The following is a 23691-nucleotide window of genomic DNA, read 5'->3' as shown; positions in this document are numbered from 1 at the left end:
TTTCTGACATAGTAGTCAGATTTGGACCTGATGAGTTGACGATCATTTCGGCATTTGGCCCTCACATGACTGCAGTGAGCCAAATATCTTTGAGCAAAATTATGGAGCCTACGCAGCCCGGATGGTAAGAATAGTATGGCTAAAGGTTGTATGAAGTGCAGGCTTAACCTTTTGAGATTTTAATTAGACAAGGCTAACGTTTTCTTAGCAGAGTAATTTCTATTTGGCTTTAATCAATTTAATTTGACCAGTTTTATGATGTCCCAGTATAAAGTGAAGGAAAAGTAAGTGATTGGATTTTGGAATTATAAGATAATACAGATTTTGGAGTCCAAAATATATTTAAGAAAAACAAACCAGCTATTTAAGTTTCATAAAACAGATTCTTTATGCCTAGAGGAATTTTTTTTATAATTATAATTTAGAGGTTAAAATCACTTAAGTATGTATCTAAAATGTTCTGTGAAACAGGAAGTACTGCACTTAACCACTTTACAGCCTAGAGATTAATAGCATGGCCTAATAAAATAACTCTATTTTCAACTACTTTAAAAGATTTTACAGAATTTCCATCGACTTAAATGCATCTATTATACTTTTCTGTGCCTCTCTTTTGGTACTCCTAAAAACACACAAGGATTCAGTTACATGAGCAAAACCCTTTAAATACATATTTCTACTTTTAACCTAAATATCTCTCAATATTCCATAAACTGAGCTGTCCAAGGAGCATCAAACTGGGTTTTAAATTGAATGCAGGGGTAATTAGGCCTCTGTGGAAGCTTTGAAGGTCCTTGAGGTTGCACAATATGAAACTTTTATATTTTTGTTCTCTCAGTTGAGGAAAATAATAGTAAGAGTATTTATTAAGCATTTAACGTGTTCAGAGCACTGTAGTAAGCACTGGGAGAGAATACGCAGGTGGGAATTAGACATGGTACCTGTCCCTCAGAGGGCTCACAATCTCAGAGTATAGGTAAGGAGAAGGACCTGGAGACAGTCCCATCAGGAATGATGAAACAATAAAGGAAAACACAGACAAATACCCAAAATAGAACCAAGTCAGCAGGGTTCTGGGGCTAGTAGTGAAGAATTTGAGGCATCGCAAGGCTCAAAGTTGAAGGCCTATCCGTAGCCTCAACAGCCACCATCCTTCCTGGGCTTTTGTGGAGGCCTCATGCTGTAGGTGTATTTTTCTTTCTTATGGGGAGGGAAAGAAATACATATTGCCAACTGATGAAAAGAATGACTAAAGTTGCCATGATACACAAAACTAAAAGAAGCATGTATGTCCCTTATTAAATTCATATATTAGAAAGAGTAGGGAAAATTGGCCAATGAGGGAATATTTAAAATCCTGTCACATGTTCTTTAAATACTTCCTATGCATATAATGCATTTTAGCTTTAATGGAAAGCAATTCTAGGGAAATGTCTTTACTTTTCCATATGGACTGAAAGTATTCAAGGGGTCAAGAGGGCAGTTCTCTGGGTAGATCTGATAGTTTCTTTTGCTATTAGGACAGACAGCCTTTTCAAAGAATTAAGTGTTTTGTTTTCAGATTTTTTCCCTGTTGAGTCTTTTGACAATTCCAGGTCAGCCCAGCCATTATCCTAATTGCATATTTCCCCTTAACTTCGCAGAGTTTTGAGACCTTGAAGTCCATCTCAGGAATAAACCGATTGAGTGTAACATGTGAATGAATCCCTTTGAAGACTATCGGAAGAAAAGTAGGACTAGGATAAAAGCAGCTCAAGATGCACCATTTTATCCCTAGCAGGGAAGCCTGTAGGGCACATTGAGCAAACGCCCTCTTGTTTGGCATACTCCTTTTTAGACGAGAGAGATCTGGTTGGAGGGACCCAGCAACTGAGTTAGGTATCCTACTTATGGAGGAAGGGCAAGCTCAACCCTTACAAAAGAACATTAGTATCCTTCACCACTTGGGTGTAAAAAGAAACAAACAAACACAAAACAAACCCAAAGTACCTTTACTAAAACACAGGAGTGTTTACTTCAGGATTTAAGATTGATTAATGAGATGGTGGCAAGGAGTTAGCTCTAGGTTTATTTGAGGCCCTTTGCCTTCCACTGCTGGGATATATTCAGGTTTAATGTGCATCCTCTGAAGGAAGGAGAACAAGAAGGAAAAGAAGCCGGGAGATGTAGGGGAAGGGGGGACAGATACAGAAAGAGAAATCCATATAGGCAGGTCAGTTAGCCAGATTTCTTCCTCCTCCCTCCCGGGTATGTTGTAATTTCATTTTGATGGAACGAAACCTCACTATAGCTGATTGGGAAGCAATGTAGTCTAATGGAAAGAGCACGGACCTGGGAGTTAGAGGACCTGAGTTGTGATCCTGCTCAAATACTCGTCTCCTATAGTGACCTTGGGTAAATCCCTTAACTTCTCCATATGCTTAGTACAGTATTCTGCACAGAGTAAGCTCTCAATTAATACGATTGATTCTCTGTGCCTCAGTTACTTCATCTCTTAAAATAGGGATTAAATCTACCTTTCTCCAATTTAGACTATAAGCCCAGGGTGGAACAGGGACTGTGTCCAATGTGATCCTCTTGTTTCTACCCCAGCACTTGGTACAGCTACTTGTTTGCTGTGACCTTGGCTAAGTCACTTCACTTCTCTGTGCCTCAGTTACCTCATCTGTAAAATGGAAATTGAGACTATAAGCCCCACATGGGACAGGGATGATGTCCAACCTATTTGCTTATATCCACCCCAGTGCTTTGTAGAGTGCTTGGCACATAGTAAGTGCTTAACAAATACTACAATTATTATTATAATTCTAGTGCTCAATACGTAGTAAGTGCTTAACCCTCAATTGTGTATTTTGAGTGCCTACTGCTTACAGGGCTCGAGAGAGTGCAGTAGAATTAGTGGGCATGATCTCTGCCCTTGTAATCTAGGGGACCATCATGATTTTGCGATTCTAAGATGTGTGTTTCACTGTAGAAGAATCCACTGTGAGGAAGGGGACAAATTATGGAATTGAAAAATTCCTAGAAATATGTTAAAAAAAAAAAAAAGCCTAAAAATGTTAATGGTATCAGTTCATTCATTGCCTTGTGGACCTCTATTTGTTGTTGTTATGATGACGAACTCCAAAAAACCCAGGAGCTATGTATTTCATACTTCTGTTTCCCCATACTTAAACTCCTAAAATTACTCCATCTTTTGGAAATTTCAAGTAAGAGAAAGCATGATCTGGGCTAGGGCACGATGAAAATAAATGCTTTGTGTTTGCAACCGTTCAAAGACACAAACAAGTCTTGTGTTTGGGCCCAGTGTGTATGTGTATTATGGAACCTAGAAAATAATGCTGAAATGTGTACATGATAGCAGACCCATGTATTTTAACTCCTTCTTGGAGAATTAGTGTAAAGAAACCAATGAAAAAGGAGTCAAGTTTAAATAAAAATGAAAGCTATCACATGAACTTCAGGTCATAGAATTCTTAAAGCAGTGATTCCTGAAGATTTAATTACATTTAATTTTTATCAGGTTTCTAAATGTATAAACATTTCCCTAATCATTTGCTTTCAACTTACTGGGGAAGTGGAGTGAGGGGAGGGAGGAGGAAGAGAAGAAATGATTTTTTCCACATAATTGGATTGCTCCTTTGAATATCATGAATAGGAAATGAAAGGTTGTCTGAGATTAAGGAAAATAAATTTTCATCATACCTTTCTTCAGTCTTTATAAGAAAATATTTCACCTCGTGGAGTCAGCTCTGCTACTGTTTATGTAAAGTGTTGTATGGAAAATTGCATATCTCATTTGTGTCAGTAATTTAATTTCATAAGTCATAAAAGCTTGTTTATTTTAGTTCAGCTAATGATAGATTTTTAGCTTTACCATAAATCAGAGTTAAAGAAATTTGGGGAATAACGTGTTCACATAATTTCAAACTCTATTCATCTGTGGCAGACTCCGGAGATATGCTTCCCAAGTGAACTAAACGCATGGTAATCATATCCATTAGAAAAAGCATCATCTCTTTTCTGCTAAATAAAATTAGAAGCCTAGGAGATGAGATACCAGTCACATTGACGGTAGATTTCATGTTAACATGAAAATGTTCCTCATTCTGCATACCAAGATCATCAAGAACTGTGTAGGGAGATTTAATATACATTTGAATATCTTCCTAAATGGTGATGCTTCAGTTACTAAAAGGCTTCTGTCTAAAAGACAATTTAAGAAAACTGGGAGTAAGATAAGGTGGGAATGTTGTATAAGGTAATATAAGAAAGGAGGATTGTTAAGCAATACACCCTAAAAAGAGCCTAGCTTTTATGTGAGGCAAATGTCGAGCAAAGATATAGGAAATATTTAATAGAGCTCTTTTATCAGATCACCAGAACAAATGTCACACCAAAGGGTTATCGAAGTATTTGTTAGGTACTTATTTGTTAGGCACTGCATAGATAGGTTGGACACAGTCCCTGTCCCAAATGGGATTCACAGTCTAAGTAGGAGGGAGAACAGGTATTAAATCTTTATTTTACAGATGAGGAAATTGAGACACAGAGAAGTTGAGTGATTTGTCCAAGGTCATCCAGCAGGCAAGTGGTGGTTTGGGGATTAGAATCCAGGTCCTCTTACTACCAAGTCCATGCATGCTGTTAGACCATGCTGCTTATCAAAGAAAATATCAGGGAGTCAATGTTTACTCTCCGCTATTCTTTAGTCTCAAATATCCTTCTGTCTCTGGGACATTCTATCCTCTTTGCCAGTGCCACTGCTCTTCCTCTCTCTTTCACCACTGTTAACGTTAATACCTTGAAAGCATTTAGCACTTTGATTTTTCCAGAACACTTCACCATCCCCAACCATAACATCTAATCAGTCAGTGCTATTTTTTGAGCCCTCACCATGTGCAGAACCCTGATCTCAGTGCTTAGGAGAGTATCATAAAGTTGATAGACAGGATCCCTGCCCTCCAGAAGTTGACAATCTAGAAAGGGAGTAAGGCAGTAAAATATGATTAGGGGAAGCAGCAAAGTATAAGATATGTGCATAAGTGCTTTGGGGCTGGAGTGGGGTTAGTTTCAAAGGGCTGTAGACCCAAGTGGTACAGCAGGGAGAGTGAATCGGTTGAGGAAAGGAGAAGTTAGGGAAGCCTTTTGGGAGGAGAAATGATTTTAGATGGGCTTCGAAGATGGGGAAAGTGGTAGTCTGTTGGACTTCACGGAGGAGGGAGTTCCATGCAGGAGGAAGAGTGTAAGCAAAGGGTCAAGGGTGAGAGATGAGTGGGAGGTATAGTGAGTAGGTTGGTATTTGAGGAGTGAAACAAGTTGGGGATGAGGGAGATCAGGTAGGAGAGATGTGCTTGACCTGTCCTAGCTCTGTGACTACAGGAGTGGGGAATGGGTGGAAATGGATTCCCTAAATTTGGAATTCTCCTGGTATATCTTATAGCAAGTGAACAAACAAGAATCAGCATGATGTAATGGATAGAGCACGGGTCTGGGAGTCAGAAGGTCATAAGTTCTAATTCCAGCTCCACCACATGTTTACTGTGTGACTCTGAGCAAGTCACTTCACTTCTCTGTGCCTCAGTTGTCTCTACTGTAAAATGGGTATTGAGACTGTGAGCCCCATGTGGGATGGGGACCGTGTTCAATCCGATTTGCTTGTATTCACCCCAGAGCTTAGTACAGTGCATGGCACATAATAAGTGCTTAACAAATACCACTAAGGCCTTGTGAGGTGAGGAGACTATTGTCTTCCCTGGGACAGGCATGGTTGGGGCAAACTGAATGCGGGTCCTCAGATTTTTTGGCTCAGGTGGACATTTAATAGCCAGCCCACTCCTTAGACCCCACTAAGAGCCGTTTACTGGTTACTGTCAGTTTGCGGGGCAGTAGTGAAAATGAGACTCTCAAGTAGATGAAAGACCCTCAGAAGCACAAACAGAAATGGGACTTTGGCTAAAGCTTGCACATGCTTTTTGTTTTGAAACCCATGCCGGAGCCAGTTTGAGCTTTTATTGTCTCTGAGACATGAGGCCAGAGAAGACACCTGGGTTTCTTCAGGTACAAGCAATCTACAACTTAAAAAGCTTCAAGTACTGATGAGCAGTACTTAAAACATTTCCAAATAGAACACTGTTTTGACTTTCCAGCAAGTCGATTCTGACTTTACAACCTTAGCTTCATTTATTAATCAATGGCATTTATTGAGTACTTACTATATTAAGCTCTTAGCACTCTATGGAAGCGGACGGGGAGGCCAGGAAATGCAAAGGAATGAAGACACTATTTTTAAAGCCTTAATAGGGAGCAGAAAAGGGAACTAAATATAAAAGAGTGGGAGAGGTTGGAAAGTTTGCTGATTTCCAGGCAGAGTCCATTTTACTTTCGCCGTAGGACAGGTTGGCTTCCCTACCTTGTAACATCTTTGATTCAGTTTGAGGCACTAATATAATTATATTACTCATCTCTGATTCTGTAAACCAGGCCTGGGAGTCAGGATATGTGAGTCCTAATCCCTTCTCGGTTTCATGCGTCCTCTGTGACTGTTAGCAGGTCACTTAGCTTCTCTGTGCCTCAATCACCTCAGTGGTAAAATGGAATTAAACACCTGTTTTCCTTCCATCTCAGACTGTGATTTCTCTGTAGGACCGGGACTGGCTCTGAAATGATTATCTTGTATCCACCCCTGGGCTTTAGTACAGGTCTTGGCACATAGTAAGAGCTTTATACATCTCATCAACATCATCGCTGCTATTTTGGAAAAAATGAGAAATCCTGTTTTGGGTCAGGAACCAATCATCTAGTTATGTTGTTGTTAAGAGAAAATGGGTTCTGAGGTACAACTTTGCAATTTAGGATGGCTTCTAACTAAAATTTGGCTGTCCTGGTAGCTTACTGACTGTAAGCTGCAAGCTTGTTGTGGGCATACAATGTCACTGTTTGTTGTGGTATTGTACTTTCCCAAATGCTTAGAACAGTGCCCTGCACCCAATAAGTGCTCAATAAATACGATTAAAAGAAGTACAATTGACAAATGAATTGACATCTTGAAATAAATTGACTGAGCATTTCAAATATGTGGAAGGGTTGGAAGGTGGGTCTTGTCAATTATTTTCTCATCACTGCTGGAGTAATAAATACTAAGTCCAGTCTTATTTGATACCTTCCTCCCTCCCTTCATCCCCTCTCCCCCACCGCCCCCCATTTAGACTATGAGCTCTTCAATAATAATAATGCTAATGACAGTTGTGATATTTAAGTGCTTACTATATACCAGTCACTATTCTAAGCACAGGGGTGGTTACAAGCAAGTTGGGTTGAACCCAGCCCCTATCCCACATGGGCCTCATAATCTTAATCCCCATTTTACAGATGCGGTAACAGACACAGAGAAGTTAAATGATTTGCCCAAGGCCACACAGCAGACACATGATGGAGCTGGGATTAGAACCCAGATCCTTCTGATTTCCAGGTCCACATTGCTCCTTGTTTAGCAGGCAATTCTACTAACTTTCCTACATTGTTCTTATCCAAACACCTAATGCAGTGCTTGACACGCACTTAAGAACTCATAAAATACCATTGATGAGACCTATTCTATGAGGGCCCCCCCCCACCCCTTGAGAATGTAACAAAGGTGTTACAGTTTCATCGGTGCCACCTATATATCTAACACTTGATGGCAAGACAGGTTACAAGCATTGAGGTCTCGGAATGTAGTCAGACCACATGAGAGAACACTTTCCTGTGGTAGTTGAATAAGAATGATTTGAAGTGGTCACTTCATAGTTCTGTGCATAAAAGAGTGAGCTTTAGCCTCATAAAAAATAAAGCATCAAACATTCCTGGTTTGAAGAATTTGGATCCAACGATTGTTGAGTCTAAAATTAAATAGAAAGTATATTTGCAATAGGGGGCCCATGTCAGTTTTCTCCAACTACATTTCTTGCATTTTCCTGAAACGGTCTGGATTTAAAGGAATTGGTTTGTTCCCCCTAGAGAAAGACCGTTCTATTTGAAGACCCATGGGCCACTCTGATAGATGTTTCCAAAATGGTTGATGGATGGTTTTTAATCTAATTGTACCCTCAGTCAGGAAAATTCATTTTCCATTTTCCATTCTCTTATTTCATTTCACTTCACATATCCAAATCCCTGTAAAGGTGGATAATATTTCTCCATTCTGGGTATTTATGTATTTGTAAGATTCATGTCGTGTGTCCTCCTTTTTATTTCATGCATATTTTGGGGAGTCTTCAGTCATGCCTTAAGGGCCAGGCCCTCCCCACCCTCCCATCCCTTCGGCCTTTTCATCATTCTTGCCGTTTTCTGAACTCTCTCCAGTATATCTGAACTCTCCGGCTCTGGTAGTTTTTCATTCCTCCATTTTCTCCCTAATGAAGTGTCTGGAACCACATGCTTTGTTCCAGGGGTGAGCTCATCAGTCGCCTACAGAGGAGGGCTATCTCCTCACTCATCATGAAGTGATTGGTGGGCAGAGGGGTTGGGGGGAGCTTGTGTGTGTGTGTGCATCTGTGTGCTTATGTGCGTATCCTAGGATTTTATAAGACTTTTCTGCTTTTTCTGCCTCTGTGTCTCTACCATTGTATCGATCGAAGCTTTTTATTGAGTGCTCTGTGCAGACCACTGTACTAAGTGTTTGGGAAAGTACAATTACAAAACATTCCCCACTTTCAAAGAGCTTCCATTGCATTGCTGAATTTTAACATTATGGTGTTTTAATTTCCCAGAGGTAAGAGCTGGCTTTTTCAGGAAGAAAATTAGTCACATCTTTCATTGCCTGTATTTTTCTAGACCCAATAAAATATATGTGATTGTTGTCACCACTCTGAACAATTATAGCCATGTTACTTGTGAATTTTCACATAATCTTTGGACCACACCACAGTTTAGTAAATTTATGTTAGACACTTTGGGGCACGCTTGAATAATTATTATATCAAAAATGGATTCATTCTGCTATGGTGTATTTTTGGATTAAGGTTGATTTTAAAAAACCAAAAAAACCCCATCAACAAATACTTTGTTAGCATCATCACCTTCTTTGGAATCTCTGTGTTGATTTAAATGGTTGAAAAGAATTCATAAAGCCAAATATCCCACCGAGTGACTACTGAAATAAAATGGTGATTTCATTTATTGCTTCCTGTTAAATAGAAAGAAGCCCTGTTTGCAGTAATTTAGATAAAGCTAGGGGTATACTTAATTATAATTAACTGTAAGCATTCAATCAAATAGCAGGGCCTAATTATTAAAGGATGACATCAACCCTTCATCTTTATGTACTAAATGTTAATTAACACCTATTCTCCTAACTAGAATGGTAAAAAGTGTAGTTCCAATTGGCACGATAATAATAAAAAAAAAATCTGTTCTGTGATGAGGCCCTATTTTCTTTTACCTTGAACTAAATAATTAATTGAAGAGAATGTTTTGAGGAGAAAGAACATATTTAACTAACATACACCTCATTCGCCTATTAATTAAAGTCAGCATCTTTCTTGGATACTTTCTTTGTATCAGTGCTATTCTTTTGGAACTATGGTAAGCTAATAAATGTTGAAAGAAAGCCTGTGAAAAAGAGGTATGTGCCTGGTTTATTACCTCACTGTACTTTAGATAGGAGGAAAAGTAAATAATCCTCTTTGTAAATTGAAGTTTGTAGTCAAATTTACTGGGCTGGGAACAGTTAGAGGGAGAGATTAGGTAAACTTGAGCATTAGGTCATCGACTTCCAAAGTATTTCCTGGAGGAAATATTTTTCTTAAAATCGATGGTTGGTTGTGTTTTCGTACCACTACAGTTTTGTTGTTCAGTGTTAAATGTTTTATATCCTGTCATGAATTCAGGATTTTTTTTTATAATAGTTGTGTTTCAGTGTGTGTTAGCTAAAATTCAATATTGAGTAAAGCCTCGATTTTCACCAGATTGGAGATAGAACAAATCTCTCATTCCCAGTCCACCAAAATTCTCGGTGACTGAAAGGTCCTCAAGGGCAGGGATCATCATGTCTTCTAATTAGTTTTTGTACGCTCCCAAACCCTCGGCCAGTGTTCTATGCTCAGTGGATGCTGTTGTTGATCATGAATGTTGAATCTTTGATGATAAGCACCAAATTAGTCTGTTAGTGTCTAGGCTGGACCATCGTGAAAGTTCAGAAATATGTCCACTGTCAAAATACTGCTGAAATTTTGATTTCCTCAGTGTTTTGGGGGTTTTTTTTGGAGGTGGGGGGGGGGTGGGTGTGTTTTCCCCTGTTCTTATCTCTTTCATAGCTGCTGGATTTTCCTTGGCTATGAATGTATTTCAGTGTGGATCCTGGTTTAATTTGTCCTGACTCTGTCATGGAGAAAAACTTGAGATCCCCGGCTACCTATTATTATGAAAATACCTGGAACTTTGTGGGTCCCCAAAGAGCTTGGGATTTTGCCCCAGGGTCAATTATCTTGGTCACAGATAGGCCCTGAAGGAACACGAATTGACAAATTCCAGCCACATTTGAAGCTGAAATTGTTGCTTTATGCTCAGTGTATTTACTGGCAGAGATTAAATGCAGTGCCACATCAGTCCTTAAACTTCTCATTTTCCTATTACTTTATTCCCAAGTTGATTGCCATAAGGATTACTCCTTGGGACATATGTTCATTTATATTGCATTGAAAATAAGAGAATGCCTTCAAAAGGAAGAGTTATGCAAAATAGAATATGCTCATAAAATCTAAGTCTCTTTTAATTGGACTCTTATCCCTTGGCCCCACAGAATGATAAACATTTTTAGTGTTGTGGCAAGCATAGTTGGCAGTCGGAGCACATACTAGATATTCTTCTTTTCTGATAGTAATCCAGGAGTAATTATATATTTGACAAGTGAAAACAGCCAGTGGAGCCTGAAACTGCTCAGTAATGTATTTTCTTTCGTGTCTATCATTTGTAATGGTCTGAGCTACCCAAGGGAGCAGGCACTATAATATATTTTGAATGCAGAGTTCTTGAGTTCATGTCTCGCTCATTTCTTTTCCTATAGTGTTCTTCTTTGACATGGAACTACTACTTGGAGGATTCTCTTGCTCTGAAGAAGGGAAGATGGACAGGAAATTGAGGTAGTTTTTGATATTAACTGGATAATGCAGAAGTACTCCCACTGTTGATCAAAGAATGTGTTGTTTCATATTCTCTTTCTTGAGCTTTACCAGTGTATGTTGATGTCTTCGCTTTATATCACAAAAAAGTCTCCATAAGAATAAGCAGTTTTGAAACCTTTACATTTTAGATTAGCTCAGACGAAAGGAATTCTTCACTAGTCTGGGTAATCAGAGCAGATTGATAATTGATTTAAAGGGAAGGTTGCTTTGAAGATCATTTCAGAAAGTGCTTTTCCATTGGAAGGAACCTGGCTTGAATTGCAAATTTCCTTTAAAAAAAGAAAAGGGGGTGGATTATGGGATTTTGGTAAGGGTTTTTTTTATTTTATTTTTTTAGTTTCACCCTTTCTCCTCATTTCTTCCCTTCTCTGCCCCAACCACTGCACACATCCTTCAAGCCCATTCCTGTATTAAAGAAAGAGAAATAATAGGAAGAATCTGGAGCCCCTTTCCTATGATCCAGACCATTGAATAGAACAACTCTCTTAATCTTCATTTCCTCTACTCTTCCTTGCAAGGGGAATATTATTCTTCCTGTTCATCTCCCAAGCATTCAAATCTAATTTAGGTTCACGCATTACTTCAAGCAATTGCATAGGTAGGTTACTGGTATTTTCACAGTAAATGAGATGAGAAAAAAAGATTGTACTACTCACACTTTGTTAATCCTTGAATTAGAAAGGAGCAAAAATGGAAGAAGTAGAGGAAGTGAATGGAATTTTTACACATTCGATTGAACATCCTCTATCTCATAATTTAACCCAATTTGCTACCAAGGAGAAACATGGCTAGGTGAAGCTACTATGAACTTCATCACCTTATCCCCTGCCTGGCATTTCAATTAAAATAATTAGAAAGGTGGAGGATGATTGAGTGACTTTGCATATTAAGTATTCCTTTAAACTCACATCATTTCTTGGCTCGTGTGCGAGAGAGAATGCAGGATTTTAACTGTGCACCCCACGCTACCTGGTTTACTGCCAAACTCAGATGGGTTTGCTGGGATTTCAAACTTAACTGCCCTACTCTGCCTGGAAATTAAACCCTAAAAATCAATAATTGAGCTGCAATATGAAGTTGTAAATGGTATTTTCATTGTGGTTTTATTGGATCAGTAAAATACCCAACTGTGGCATAGCATCACAAGGAACAAATTTGAGTAAAGAACTCCGAAGGCTTCTCCTGAGTAAGAGCAGAGAGTTTGGGGATTTTAATGGATAGATAGGACTTAACCCAGAACCCTCTTCTATTTATTTTGTGTTTATAGAGGTTTTGGTGCTTGAAAGAGGTTTGAAATGATAGAAACTGAAATTTAATATTGTATGCTATCTATTTTCCTCAGAAGTTTAAGTGACCAACTGTTTGCTTTTAAGATTATTAGGGAAATGCAGGTCAGACAGAGCAAGATCAGCTTCTACTTTAAAGAGCCGAGGATTCTTTTTTTTTTTTTTCGAACCACTATAAAAATGAGGATAGTTCAACAAAACTACAGTTCCTTATATTTGAGACGATTTGGGAATAATACTCTGACAAAAATGCTAAGACCTTTATTCAAAAGCAGAAGTATAAAGTTGGATTAAAAAAAATCACTCTGAATCTAAGTCTATCTTTTAGTTCCTATCTCCACATTCAAAGTTGAGAATGTGTGCCCTGGATCTGGATATCATAATTACATTCTCTCCCTCTTCTAGAGGAGACAAAGAATACACAGTTGAGCTTATGAGTCTAGTTTACCCACTAAACAACTAGAAAGTCACACAGTGCTCATCATTACAAGCTGTCTGATTTTCTGGGTTAAAAAAAAAAATTGCTCTTCAGTACAGAGTGCAAAACCTTTCAAGGAGCCCTTTTTGTGTTAAGCAAAATCTCTGTAATAATTACAGGAAGTCTGAAGCAGCGTGGCCTGGGAGTGCGTGGGCCTGGGAGTCAGAAGGACCTGAATTCTAATTCCAGTTGCACCGCTTGTCTGCTCTGTGGCCTTGGGCAACTCACTTCAATTATCTGGGCCTATGTTGCCTCCATCTGTAAAATGAGATTGAGACTGTGAGCCCCACATGGGGCAACCTGATCACCTTGATTCTAGTACAGTGCTTGGCGCTTAATAGGCGCTTAGCAGATATCATGATGATGATGATCTGTAAAATGGAGAATAAGACTGTGATTCCTTCATGGGACAGGGACTTGTTCAACACAGTTTGCTTGTATCCTTGCCAGTGCTTAGAACAGTGCCTAGCAAAGAGTGAGTGCCTAAGAGATACCACAAACATTATTAAGTTCAGATGAATTTCTATCTTGTTTGAGCTATAAAACTTACTGTTTTTGACTTTACAGCACTAGCCTCTTGAAGGCAATAATGTCAGGGTTTAAGAAGCCAAAGGAAACACTGGGAAATGGGGAAACGACATTGAAAGCTGCAATGTGGAGAAAAAATGGCAGAAGGCATTAGAGGGATGGTGAGGATTGGGGCGAGTGGGAGAGACTGGTTGGGAGTTGCGGGCATCACCAGGGAGATCATCAAGACCATTTTACTTCTGATGGACCAAGTCAACTCCCCTGTTATGGAACCTCCCTGATGCAAAATACATTAGTATTTCTGTATTGCTCATTTATAATCATTCTGGAAAACTTTCATAAAAATAGGATATCCAACTTAGTTGCATGAAACAATCCCTTGTTTATAACATCATTTCTTAGAAAACAGATTCCAAATTGCAAATTTGAAATTTGAGGTGCAGTTTTCAAGAATGTTATCATAAATCCACAGGTTGACTACCTCTTGCTTCAGTGCATTCAGTCGATAGGTAGTATTTATTGAGCATGTACTTTTGGCACATACTGATTCTTAGTACAGTACCTGGCACATAGTAAGCGCTTAACAAATACCTCAATTATCATTGTTAATTATTATGAAGTGCTTGGGCAAGTACAGGAGTATGATCTTGTCTATGACAGTACATCTAACTAACCTGTTCCTATCCTTGCTTTGCTCTGTTTCCTCTCCTTATGTGACCAGCAGAAAATGCTAGACAGAGATTTTGCATAGTTTGAAAGAGGAGAGCTAGACCTCATAATCAGATAATGGGGTGGGACAAGGGTTAGCTCACTGCCTCACTTCCTCTGTGTGATGTTGGTATTTGTTAAGCGCTTACTATGTTCAGAGCACTGTTCTAAGCGCTGGGGTAGACACAGGGGAATCAGGTTGTCCCACGTGGGGCTCACAGTCTTCATCCTCATTTTACAGATGAGGTAACTGAGGCCCAGAGAAGTTAAGTGACTTGCCCACAGTCACACAGCTGACAAGTGGCAGAGCTGGGATTCGAACCCATGACCTCCGACTCCAAAGCCCAGGCTCTTTCCACTGAGCCACGCTGCTTCTGTGTGGTGAATTAGGAAGTCCGGGATGATGGATCAATCAATCAGTGGTATTGGACTGAGCGCTTACTGTTTGTGGAGCACTGTACTCAGTGTTTGAGAGAGTACAGTATCACAGAGTTGGTAGACATGAGCCCTGCCCACAGTCTAGAGGAGGAAGAAGTCATTAAAATAAATTACAGATGGGGAAAATGTATTAATTGTGTATGACTGAATCAGAACCACCTCATTTGATCTCTTCATTGCTAATTAGTGGAGTTTGAGTATGTCATGGGTAGGAAGGATCGCCTTTGCAGGAAAAGTGGTGACTGTGCATCGGATCTAGCATCACTTGTTCAGGATTAGCTGAATTTTTGTCCTGGAGGGCTAAAATGAGGGAGACGAGGAGCAACGTTTCTCTGGCCCCAGCTGGAAGGTTGGAAGAACTGAAAACAGAAAGACAATATGTGAATTACTGGGATCCTAAAGAATGTAAAATCTGGCCAGGAACTTATCAACTTCCAAATGTAGTAAATTAAATCAAACCAGAGGCTACTGCAGAGAGAGACGGTGGTGAAACTGATATGGCTTGGTCTGCTGAGAGAGACAGCAGCCTGAACTATCCTGCACATTCAGTTCTCCTGACATTCATGCCTAATCCTATGTTAAGAAAAACTTGTGTTAAAGTGCACGCGCTTTGAGGACTACACCAATGCAAAAAGTCACTTCTTCAAGATCATAAGATTATGGGCTTTTTAAGTGGTTACTATGTGCCGTGGATCGTACCAAGTGTTAGGGTAGACTACATTTCCAGCGTGGCTCAGTAGAAAGAGCCCGGCCTTGGGAGCCAGAGGTCATGGGATCGAATGCCTACTCTGCCACTTGTCAGCTGTGTGACTGAGGGCAAGTCACTTCACTTCTCTGTGCCTCAGTGACCTCATCTGTAAAATGGGGATCAACTGTGAGCCTCACGTGGAACAACCTGATTACCCTGTGTCTACCCCAGTGCTTAGAACAGTGCTCTGCACATAGTAAGCACTTAACAAATACCAACATAATTATCCAAGATAATCGGAAAGGACCTTGACCCACATCAGGCACACAGTCTAAGTAGGAGGGAAAAATGAATATTGAATCCCCATTTTATGAGTGAGGAAACCAAGGCATAGAGAAGTTAATTGACCTACCCAAGGTAACACAACAGGCAAGTGGCAGAGCCGACACAGTAGCCAGGTCCTCTGACTTCCACTCCTCGCTCTTTCGCAAGGCCACACTGTTTGTCTTCCATCAACACATCCCATTCTGTACAGGGAGACACTGTTGTCAGAAGGACCCTCCCTAACTCCCAGTGGCTTTTCTATCCAAGGTGCATTATGAAAACTGTCACAGAAAAACCGAGAGTACCTGCAAATGTCCCGTAAGTTTTGAAAGCTGATGGCTCCTCAAACGCATGGCATGGTCTTAACTGATAGAATGTACTACTGTAGCCCCAGTATTTAAGGTGTGGAGAAGACGACCACTCCATCCCAACCCTTTGCCCTGCGAAAGGAGTAATGGTGATCTAATGGTCTTATGGAAATATGGGAGCTAAGAAGGCTGGATTTAAAATTAACTGGCTTGTTGCTGCTGTGGCCTAGCACACGTCAGCCAGGTTTCAGCTCCTCAGCCTCAATTTCTCCTTCAGACAAGAAACAGTGACTCAATTGAAGGTTGCTTTGGTTGGAATGATGCAAACTGTGCAGAGGGTTTTTTTTTTTCCCCTTAGATCCATGCTACCGTTAACTGAGCCCGTGTCCCAGACTTTGGAAAGGAGGAAAGATGCAAAAGACAAAGAAAATGATGAGTCGTACATTAGTAGGGAACTTGAGTTTGTACAGTCTGTTTAGAAGGAAAATGGAAGGTGGGAGATTAAAGCAAAAATTAAGAGCTATCCATAATTGCTATTGAGTGTTTACTATGTGCACATCACTATACCAAGCACTTGCATGAATACGATACGGTGAGTAGCCGTGGCCCAAGATGGTAGCAGTCTGCTTCTGACCTTTCTCCAGTACAGATCAACCTTTACCAGGGAAAGTCGTCTTTCTCCGGCAACATTCTGGTTACATCACTCCCCTGAACAGGCTCCCAGTACTGGTAGTTCACACCAAAACTCCTGACTGGCAGCTTTTAAAGTCTTGCTCAATTGGTCTTTCTCAGCCTTCATCTCCAACTCTTGCTACACTCCTGCTCAGACTCCTGCCAAGCCAACCCACTCTGACTCATCCCTTGAGAGCTCTCACCTGGCTGGGCCAGCTCAGCTCCTCCCCCCTGCCCTCGGAGCCATGCCTGGAGCACTCCATCCCTGCCCCCCAATTATCCCCCCCCTTCCCTTTGGAGGCACAGTCTGCAGACTCTGGTGAAGCAAAAAGAGGGAAGGAGGTATGACTCAGCTTGAGGGGGTCCCAAACAATATGTCCTGGGGGTTATTCCAGAGAAAAGATCCAAAGAAATGGGCTAGTGAATAGAGCATGGGCTTGGGAATCAAAAGGATCTGGGTTCTCATTCCAGCTCTGCCACTTGTCTGCTGTGTGACCCTAGACAAGTCACTTCACCTACCTCAGTCACCTCATTTGTAGACTGTGAGATCCATGTGGAATAGGAACTGTGTCCAACCTGATTATGTTCTATCTCCCCCGGCGCTTAGAAGCACTTAACAAATACCAGAAATGAAATGAATGTGTCTCTGACAAAAAAAAAAAATAAAATTCCTTTAGCCTGAAATATCCTCTCCCCATATCTGACTCCATCTTTTTTTGCATTGTTCTATGACAGGCTTCCCAGATTAGCACCTTCTGACTCTAGCAACTCCAGCTCCTAGTCACTCTCAACACTAAGTCTCTCAGTACTAAATTTTTGGGGGTTGGTCATCTTGGTTCCTTTTTCTTTGTGCCTGTCTCATATTTTCACATTCATGCAGGTGTGTCCTCCCCATTAGAATGGAAGATCCTTTATATCTTTGGATACTGACTTCTGTACCAAGAGCTGTCTGCATATGGTGTGCACGTTTGGGAAGATAGGTTTTCAGAAGAAACATTCATGTTTAGCCTGAATTTGCCTAGGATGAACGTAATAATGATGCTAGTAATTGTTTTTGTTGAATGCTTGCTTTGTGCTAAGTGCTGAGGTGGATATGATAGAGTTAGATCAGATACTGTCCCTGTCCGACATGGGGCTCATAGCTTAAGGAGAAAGGAAAACAGGTGTTGAATCCCTTTTTTTTACATATGTGGAAACTTTGACACATACGAGTCAAATGACTTGCCCAGAGTGACTCAGCCAGCATGTGATGGAGTTGGGTTTAGAACCCAGATCTCTAAACTCCCAGGTTGTGCTTTTAACCCTAGGTCAAGCTGCTTCCTGCAACATTAACAGGGCACTAAGCACTACATTTAAGTTAGCAGGCATTGCTCTGTCAGTGACTGTTGGGAATTCCTAGTTGTTGCATAAAACCCATCCCAGAAACCTTGACAGCAGAGTGCTTACTGCCTGGTTTTCTGCTCCTTCAGTACTCACAGCTCGGCAGGCCCGAGGGGTTAGCAGCAGTGTGAGCATCCCATCTCTGGGGGCTAGCTCTGACTGGCAGCAGCAAGCAGTGGTGCCTGAGGATGTGTTCTGGTGGCCAAGTGATGGGGTCTATCAGTTTCATCATTTCTGTGCTAAATTGCTAGCAAGTGAGGTCTCCTTAGCTCTCATGAAGGTCCAGTTTGGAGTGGCTGGAGTCCAGAGGGGGAAATCAGCTGAGAAGATTTTCATTAGACAAGGTGGAGGAAGGATGAGGACCAGATCTCCGGAGCTGAAAGGAGGTTATTTAAGGTACAGGAATGCTCTGTGCAAAGTACAAAGGGTGGGAATGTTGAAGATTTGGGCCATAGATGAGGATGGCTGAGCAAAAGTGTGAGTTTAGGTGAATTGGGGTCAGGAGAAGAAGGGTGAGGGGCCTACTGAAACGCACTGTAGAAGCCCACAGTGAAATGTTTTTTCTCTTGCTTGGAGGGATGCTACCATGGTTCCCCTCCTTGATGCTCTTCGTAATGGCTAGGGACATATTTCCCTCACTGAGATCCTAGGTCCATACCACCTGCTTCCTGGTCTTGGACCTTTCCGGCCCATAGGAGCAATGTCCAACAGGACAGAAGGATGACCTGCCAGCCTTTAGAACCCTACTGCCGAGGGGCTTCAAGATGGTGGAGTAGATCAACTTTCTATATTGGAGAGGCAAGCAGCCTCCTGCCAGGTCAGAAGATTAGCTGTGCTACCCTCTGTACCCCCCTCACTCTCACAGGGAATGTTGGGAGAATAAGTCCCCTTGCAAGTCAAGTGTGAGAGGCAGTGACTCTCTGGGGTGGAGGAGGGGGTTGGAAATGAATGAAAACTATGAGGTAAAGACCTAAAAGTCAGGTTTTTGCATATACTCGCAGGCCTCCCACCCCCCACATCATTGCCGTGTCACTGTTTACGATTGAAAAAGTTGAAGTTTTGGTGGACTGATCATTCCTTTAACCTGACAAACAATTTCATTGTCATCTCCCTTATAAATGATATCTCTTCTACATGGAAACAAATGTTTTATGAGCTTTTGGAGAAAAATACTCTTCTAGCCTCAAGAGACAAGTTGATCTTGTTCTGGGTATTTCAGCTGTTTACAATTTAGAGTCCTTTTCGTATGATGTGAAAATATTCAAATGAAATGTTCTGGCTGGAACAAGCTATTTAGGTTGGAAACAATTGCATTTTGAGCTTCCTAGACATTTAGATTTAACTCTTAGCCCAAAATATCTCAGCAGTGTTTCAGATTGCAGACCCCTATCCTGTGGCCTGTGCCAGAGGACTAACCTGTAAAAAAAAAATCCATTAGTATCAGCATTGAATACTTGGTAAAATACAAGGAAGGTGTCCCTAGATAGATAGGGAACTAGATAGGGAACAAAATCTTTAAATTTGCCTCAAAAATTTCTGTTTCTTTCCTGTGGTACTATTACATCAGGGACACACCCCTCTAAAGTAATTGGTTATATAAGTCACCAATAGTGCAAGTTGGATCAGTCCTCAAGAAAAGCAGCATGGCCTAGTGGATACAGCACGGCCGTGGGAGTCAGAAGGATCTGGGTACTAGTCCCTGCTCTGCCACCTGTCGTGTGACTTTGGGCAAGTCTCTTCCCTTCTATGTGACTGTTACCTCACCTGTAAAATGGGGATGAAAACTGTGAGCCCCATGTAGGACAGGGACTGTGTCCAACCTGACACTCTGTATCTACATCAGCGCTCCGAACAGCGCCTGGCACATAGTAAGCTCTTAAAAGATAACCTTAAAAAATAACCAGGGTGTTTTTAAATGCTAAGTGCTGAGGTAGATACAAGAGAATTGACTCAGACCCACACCTTCTGCCATATGGGGCTAACCGCCTAAGGGATAGGGAAACTAGAGGTTGAATCCCTATTTTACAGATGAGGAAAGTGAGGCACAGAGAAGTTAAGTGAATGGTCACAAGGCAAGAGCAAGCAAGCGGCAGAGCAAAGATCAGATCGCAGGTCTTGAAATTCCCAGACCTTTCCACTAGTCCGTGCTCCACAAAAGTTAGGATTGAATGTCACCATTTCTTAGAAACAGTTAAACCATTCCCTTCTCCTGCAGCTGAATTCCATATACCAACCATCTTGACTCGCACCAGGATAGCCTCTGAGAGGGTACAAGGTATTACCTCACTTGCTGTCAAAGTCTGTGCCCCACGAAAGGTGATGCTTGTAGCTTTCAGGATGGTGTCCCTGAGGGATAGTTTACATGATTGTATATTCCTCTTAATCCTGAGGGGTTGATACTGGTCTGTAGATGTGGGCTCAAGGTGGAAATCAGTTATATTAGAGCAATCAAGACCTTCCTTAGGATCCTCAGTTGCTCCTGTTGTTCATTTTGGTCATCTAACCCCGATCAGTGAACGTACTGGATCGAGAACCTTGTTGCCTGCAATGGCACCGAAGACAAGGCTTGAATGGAGTATGCGATATAGGCCAGTAAAATCATGCTGGTATCTTTTGTGGGGAGCTATATACTGTTCAGGCTTGATCCAAAGGGAAAATTGACAGAGAAAGACTGGATCACTTGGTTTTCTCATTCTTTCACCTCTTGCCTTGCCTTGAGAGCTCTTCAGAGATCAGGTACAGGAACATGGCTGTTCCTTTCCCTCTTGCAGACTCCCACCTAATGAGAAGTAGTGTGGCCTAGTGGAAAGAACTGAGGCCTGGGAATCAGAAGGACCTGGGTTCTAATTCTGGTTTCGCCTCTTGTCTGCTGTGTGACCTTGGACCATAGGCTTCACTGATCTGTGCCTCTTAGTTCATCTATAAAATGGGATTAAGACTGTGAGCCCCATGTGGGTCGTGGGCTGTGTCCGACCCCATTGTCTTGCATCTCCCCAGTGTTTAGTACAGTACCCGGCACACAGTAAACACTTAGAAAATACCATAAAGACAAATGGAAAAACATTACTGTAGGATTCACAGTGTTCAATGCCACGCTTTGTATACATCTGCTGACACCGTACACTCTGTATTCAAACAAGCTCTCATCATTGGACCCAACTCCCTCACTCTACAACTATGTTCTAAGCAAAATGTATAATGAGAACACATGTTAAGGCAGAACCAACTGTAAAGAGGTGAGGTACTTGTTCCAGCTCTGGGATTATTTGCAATTAAGAGACAGTAGAGAATCCAGGAAGCAGGCTGTGCCTTTCTGTAAAAGCAGCAGTAGGAGCAGAGGAAATGCAAAGCAGACTCTTGTCATCAGTTTTCCCCTATGGCAAAGAATCCAGAATAATCTTGAATTTTTTTTTTTTAATCCAGGGGTGGGTAATCCTTTTAAGATAGGAGGAAAAGGAAGGGAATCCTGAATGGAAGTAGAGAATTACATATTGTCATAGGTCAATCACCACAAACCTTATACTAGGATATAAACAAAGTCGCCTATAAGAACAACACTAAAAAAATTAAAAATAATAATAATAATGTTGGGATTTGTTAAGCGCTTACTATGTGCCGAGCACTGTTCTAAGCGCTGGGGTAGACACAGGGGAATTGGGTTGTCCCACGTGGGGCTCACAGTCTTCATCCCCATTTTACAGATGAGGGAACTGAGGCCCAGAGAAGTGAAGTGACCTGCCCACAGTCATACAGCTGACAAGTGGCAGAGCTGGGATTCGAACTCATGACCTCTGACTCCCAAGCCCGGGCTCTTTCCACTGAGCCACGCTGCTTCTCTGTCACTAAGTGATCCAGAATAATTGACTGCGCATGGCTCAGTGGAAAGAGCATGGGCTTTGGAGTCAGAGGTCATGAGTTCGAATCCCAGATCTGCCACTTGTCAGCTGTGTGACCATGGGCAAGTCACTTAACTTCTCTGTGCCTCAGTGACCTCATCTGTAAAATGGGGATTGACTGTGAGCCCCACGTGGGACATCCCGATTCCCCTGTGTCTACCCCAGCGCTTAGAACAGTGCTCAGCACATAGTAAGCGCTTAAATACCAACATTATTATTATTATTATTATTAATTTTTTTTACAGGAAAAAGCCATTAAAGCCAAACGTGATTGAACAATAATAATGTTAGTATTTTTTAAGCGCTTACTATGTGCAGAGCACTGTTCTAAGCGCTGGGGTAGATACAGGGTAATCAGGTTGTCCCACGTGAGGCTCACAGTTAATCCCCATTTTACAGATGAGGTAACTGAGGCACAGAGAGGTGAAGTGAATTGTCCACAGTCACACAGCTGACAAGTGGCAGAGCTGGGATTCGAACCCATGACCTCGGACTCCCAAGCCCGGGCTCTTTCCACTGAGTCAAGCTGCTGTATCTCCCCCAGTGCTTAGAACAGTACTCTGCACATAGTAAGCACTTAACAAATACATTATTATTAAAATGGGGATAAAGACTGAGCTTCACGTGGGACAACCTGATGACCCTGCGTCTACCCCAGCGCTTAGAGCAGTGCTCTGCACATAGCAAGCGCTTAATACCAACATTATTATTAAAATGGAGATGAAGACTGAGAGCCTCACTTGGGACAACCTGATTATCCTGTATCTCCCCCAGTGTCTTGGAGATTACTCCAACAGTAGTTAAAACACAAGTAACCTCTACTAAATTTAAAGAAACACAAACTGATTATTCCTAAATCCGTCTCATTTGAGAAGAGCGAGGCACCCCCACAACCTTCCCCCTCTGCTGAGTCTTGGTTGTCACCGTAGTAAATACTCAGCTAGTTAAATAACCTGTATTCCAGTGTGAGTTTCACCTGAGTTTCCGAGTTTCACCTCTGGGCTAGAGAGTCCCTGGAGTTTTGCTTCAGGGGCTATTCTAGATAGCCAAGGTTTTAATTAGGTATCCTTCAAGGTCCTCACTCCCTGTCTCCCTAATCTTCTTTCCCCTACTGAGAGCATTGCAGGCTGGTTAGGAAAGGGGAAAGGCAGTTAGTTAGTGGGTACATGGGGCCACTCCTGACTGAATGGAAAGTTAGATTTTTATTTTTTTTTTTTTAACTATAGGACTGAAATTTGTTACAAGTCCTGTTCTAAAATCAATTTGGGAGTTTCTACTTCAGTGGCAGTCGTAACATTTGATTCTGGGTAATACTTCAAAGACAGATTGCTTAACTAACTACATTTGTGTGAGTTTACCTGCCCCAGGAATTATGCGCATCAGCAGTTATTTGACTTCTATATAAATGACCAACTAATGCACAAGGGAAATTTTTCCAGTATGAAAATAACATGGGCAAGGTCATTAATTCGGATCTCTAGAGTTTTCACCCTCTTGACATTCGAATCCCCCCTCTTTCTCATTATTCCTTAAACCTATTTCCTAAGTTTGTAGCAGAGATAATGGCATCTCCCCCCACCCTCCTTACTTTGTAGGCATTATAATCTGAGGAATTTTGAGCTTCATAATACAAGGTACTGTTATAAAGAAGTATTTTACAAGACATTTTTTACCTTCCAGTTTTCCACTGCTTCAAATAGAATTGAGAACATATCTCGTCCTTAGGTAAGGGATAAGCAAACAGAGGTTGAGGTTGTTGGGTTATTTCTGTACAGCTCTTGGTTGTTCATTGCAATGTGGAGCCTTTGATCATAGATCACATA

General features: G+C 41.3%; 1 protein-coding gene across 7 annotated transcripts in view; it reads left to right on the top strand.

Annotated features, from left to right (window-relative positions):
- Window positions 1–23691, top strand: part of MID1 (midline 1) — a 353265-nt gene that overhangs the window by 40403 nt on the left and 289171 nt on the right. For 6 of the 7 annotated variants that reach the window (XM_039914191.1, XM_039914192.1, XM_007670376.3 and 3 more), the window contains one exon: window positions 11045–11120. The exons of the other annotated variant lie outside the window; for it this stretch is intronic. The gene's annotated coding sequence lies outside the window, so the exon portion shown is untranslated. The remainder of the gene's footprint in view (window positions 1–11044; window positions 11121–23691) is intronic. 7 annotated transcript variants of the gene reach the window in all.

The sequence above is a fragment of the Ornithorhynchus anatinus genome, chromosome 15 (genome assembly GCF_004115215.2).
Source record: "Ornithorhynchus anatinus isolate Pmale09 chromosome 15, mOrnAna1.pri.v4, whole genome shotgun sequence".
NCBI lineage: Eukaryota > Metazoa > Chordata > Mammalia > Monotremata > Ornithorhynchidae > Ornithorhynchus > Ornithorhynchus anatinus.
This window is presented reverse-complemented; position numbering and strand designations above follow the sequence as displayed.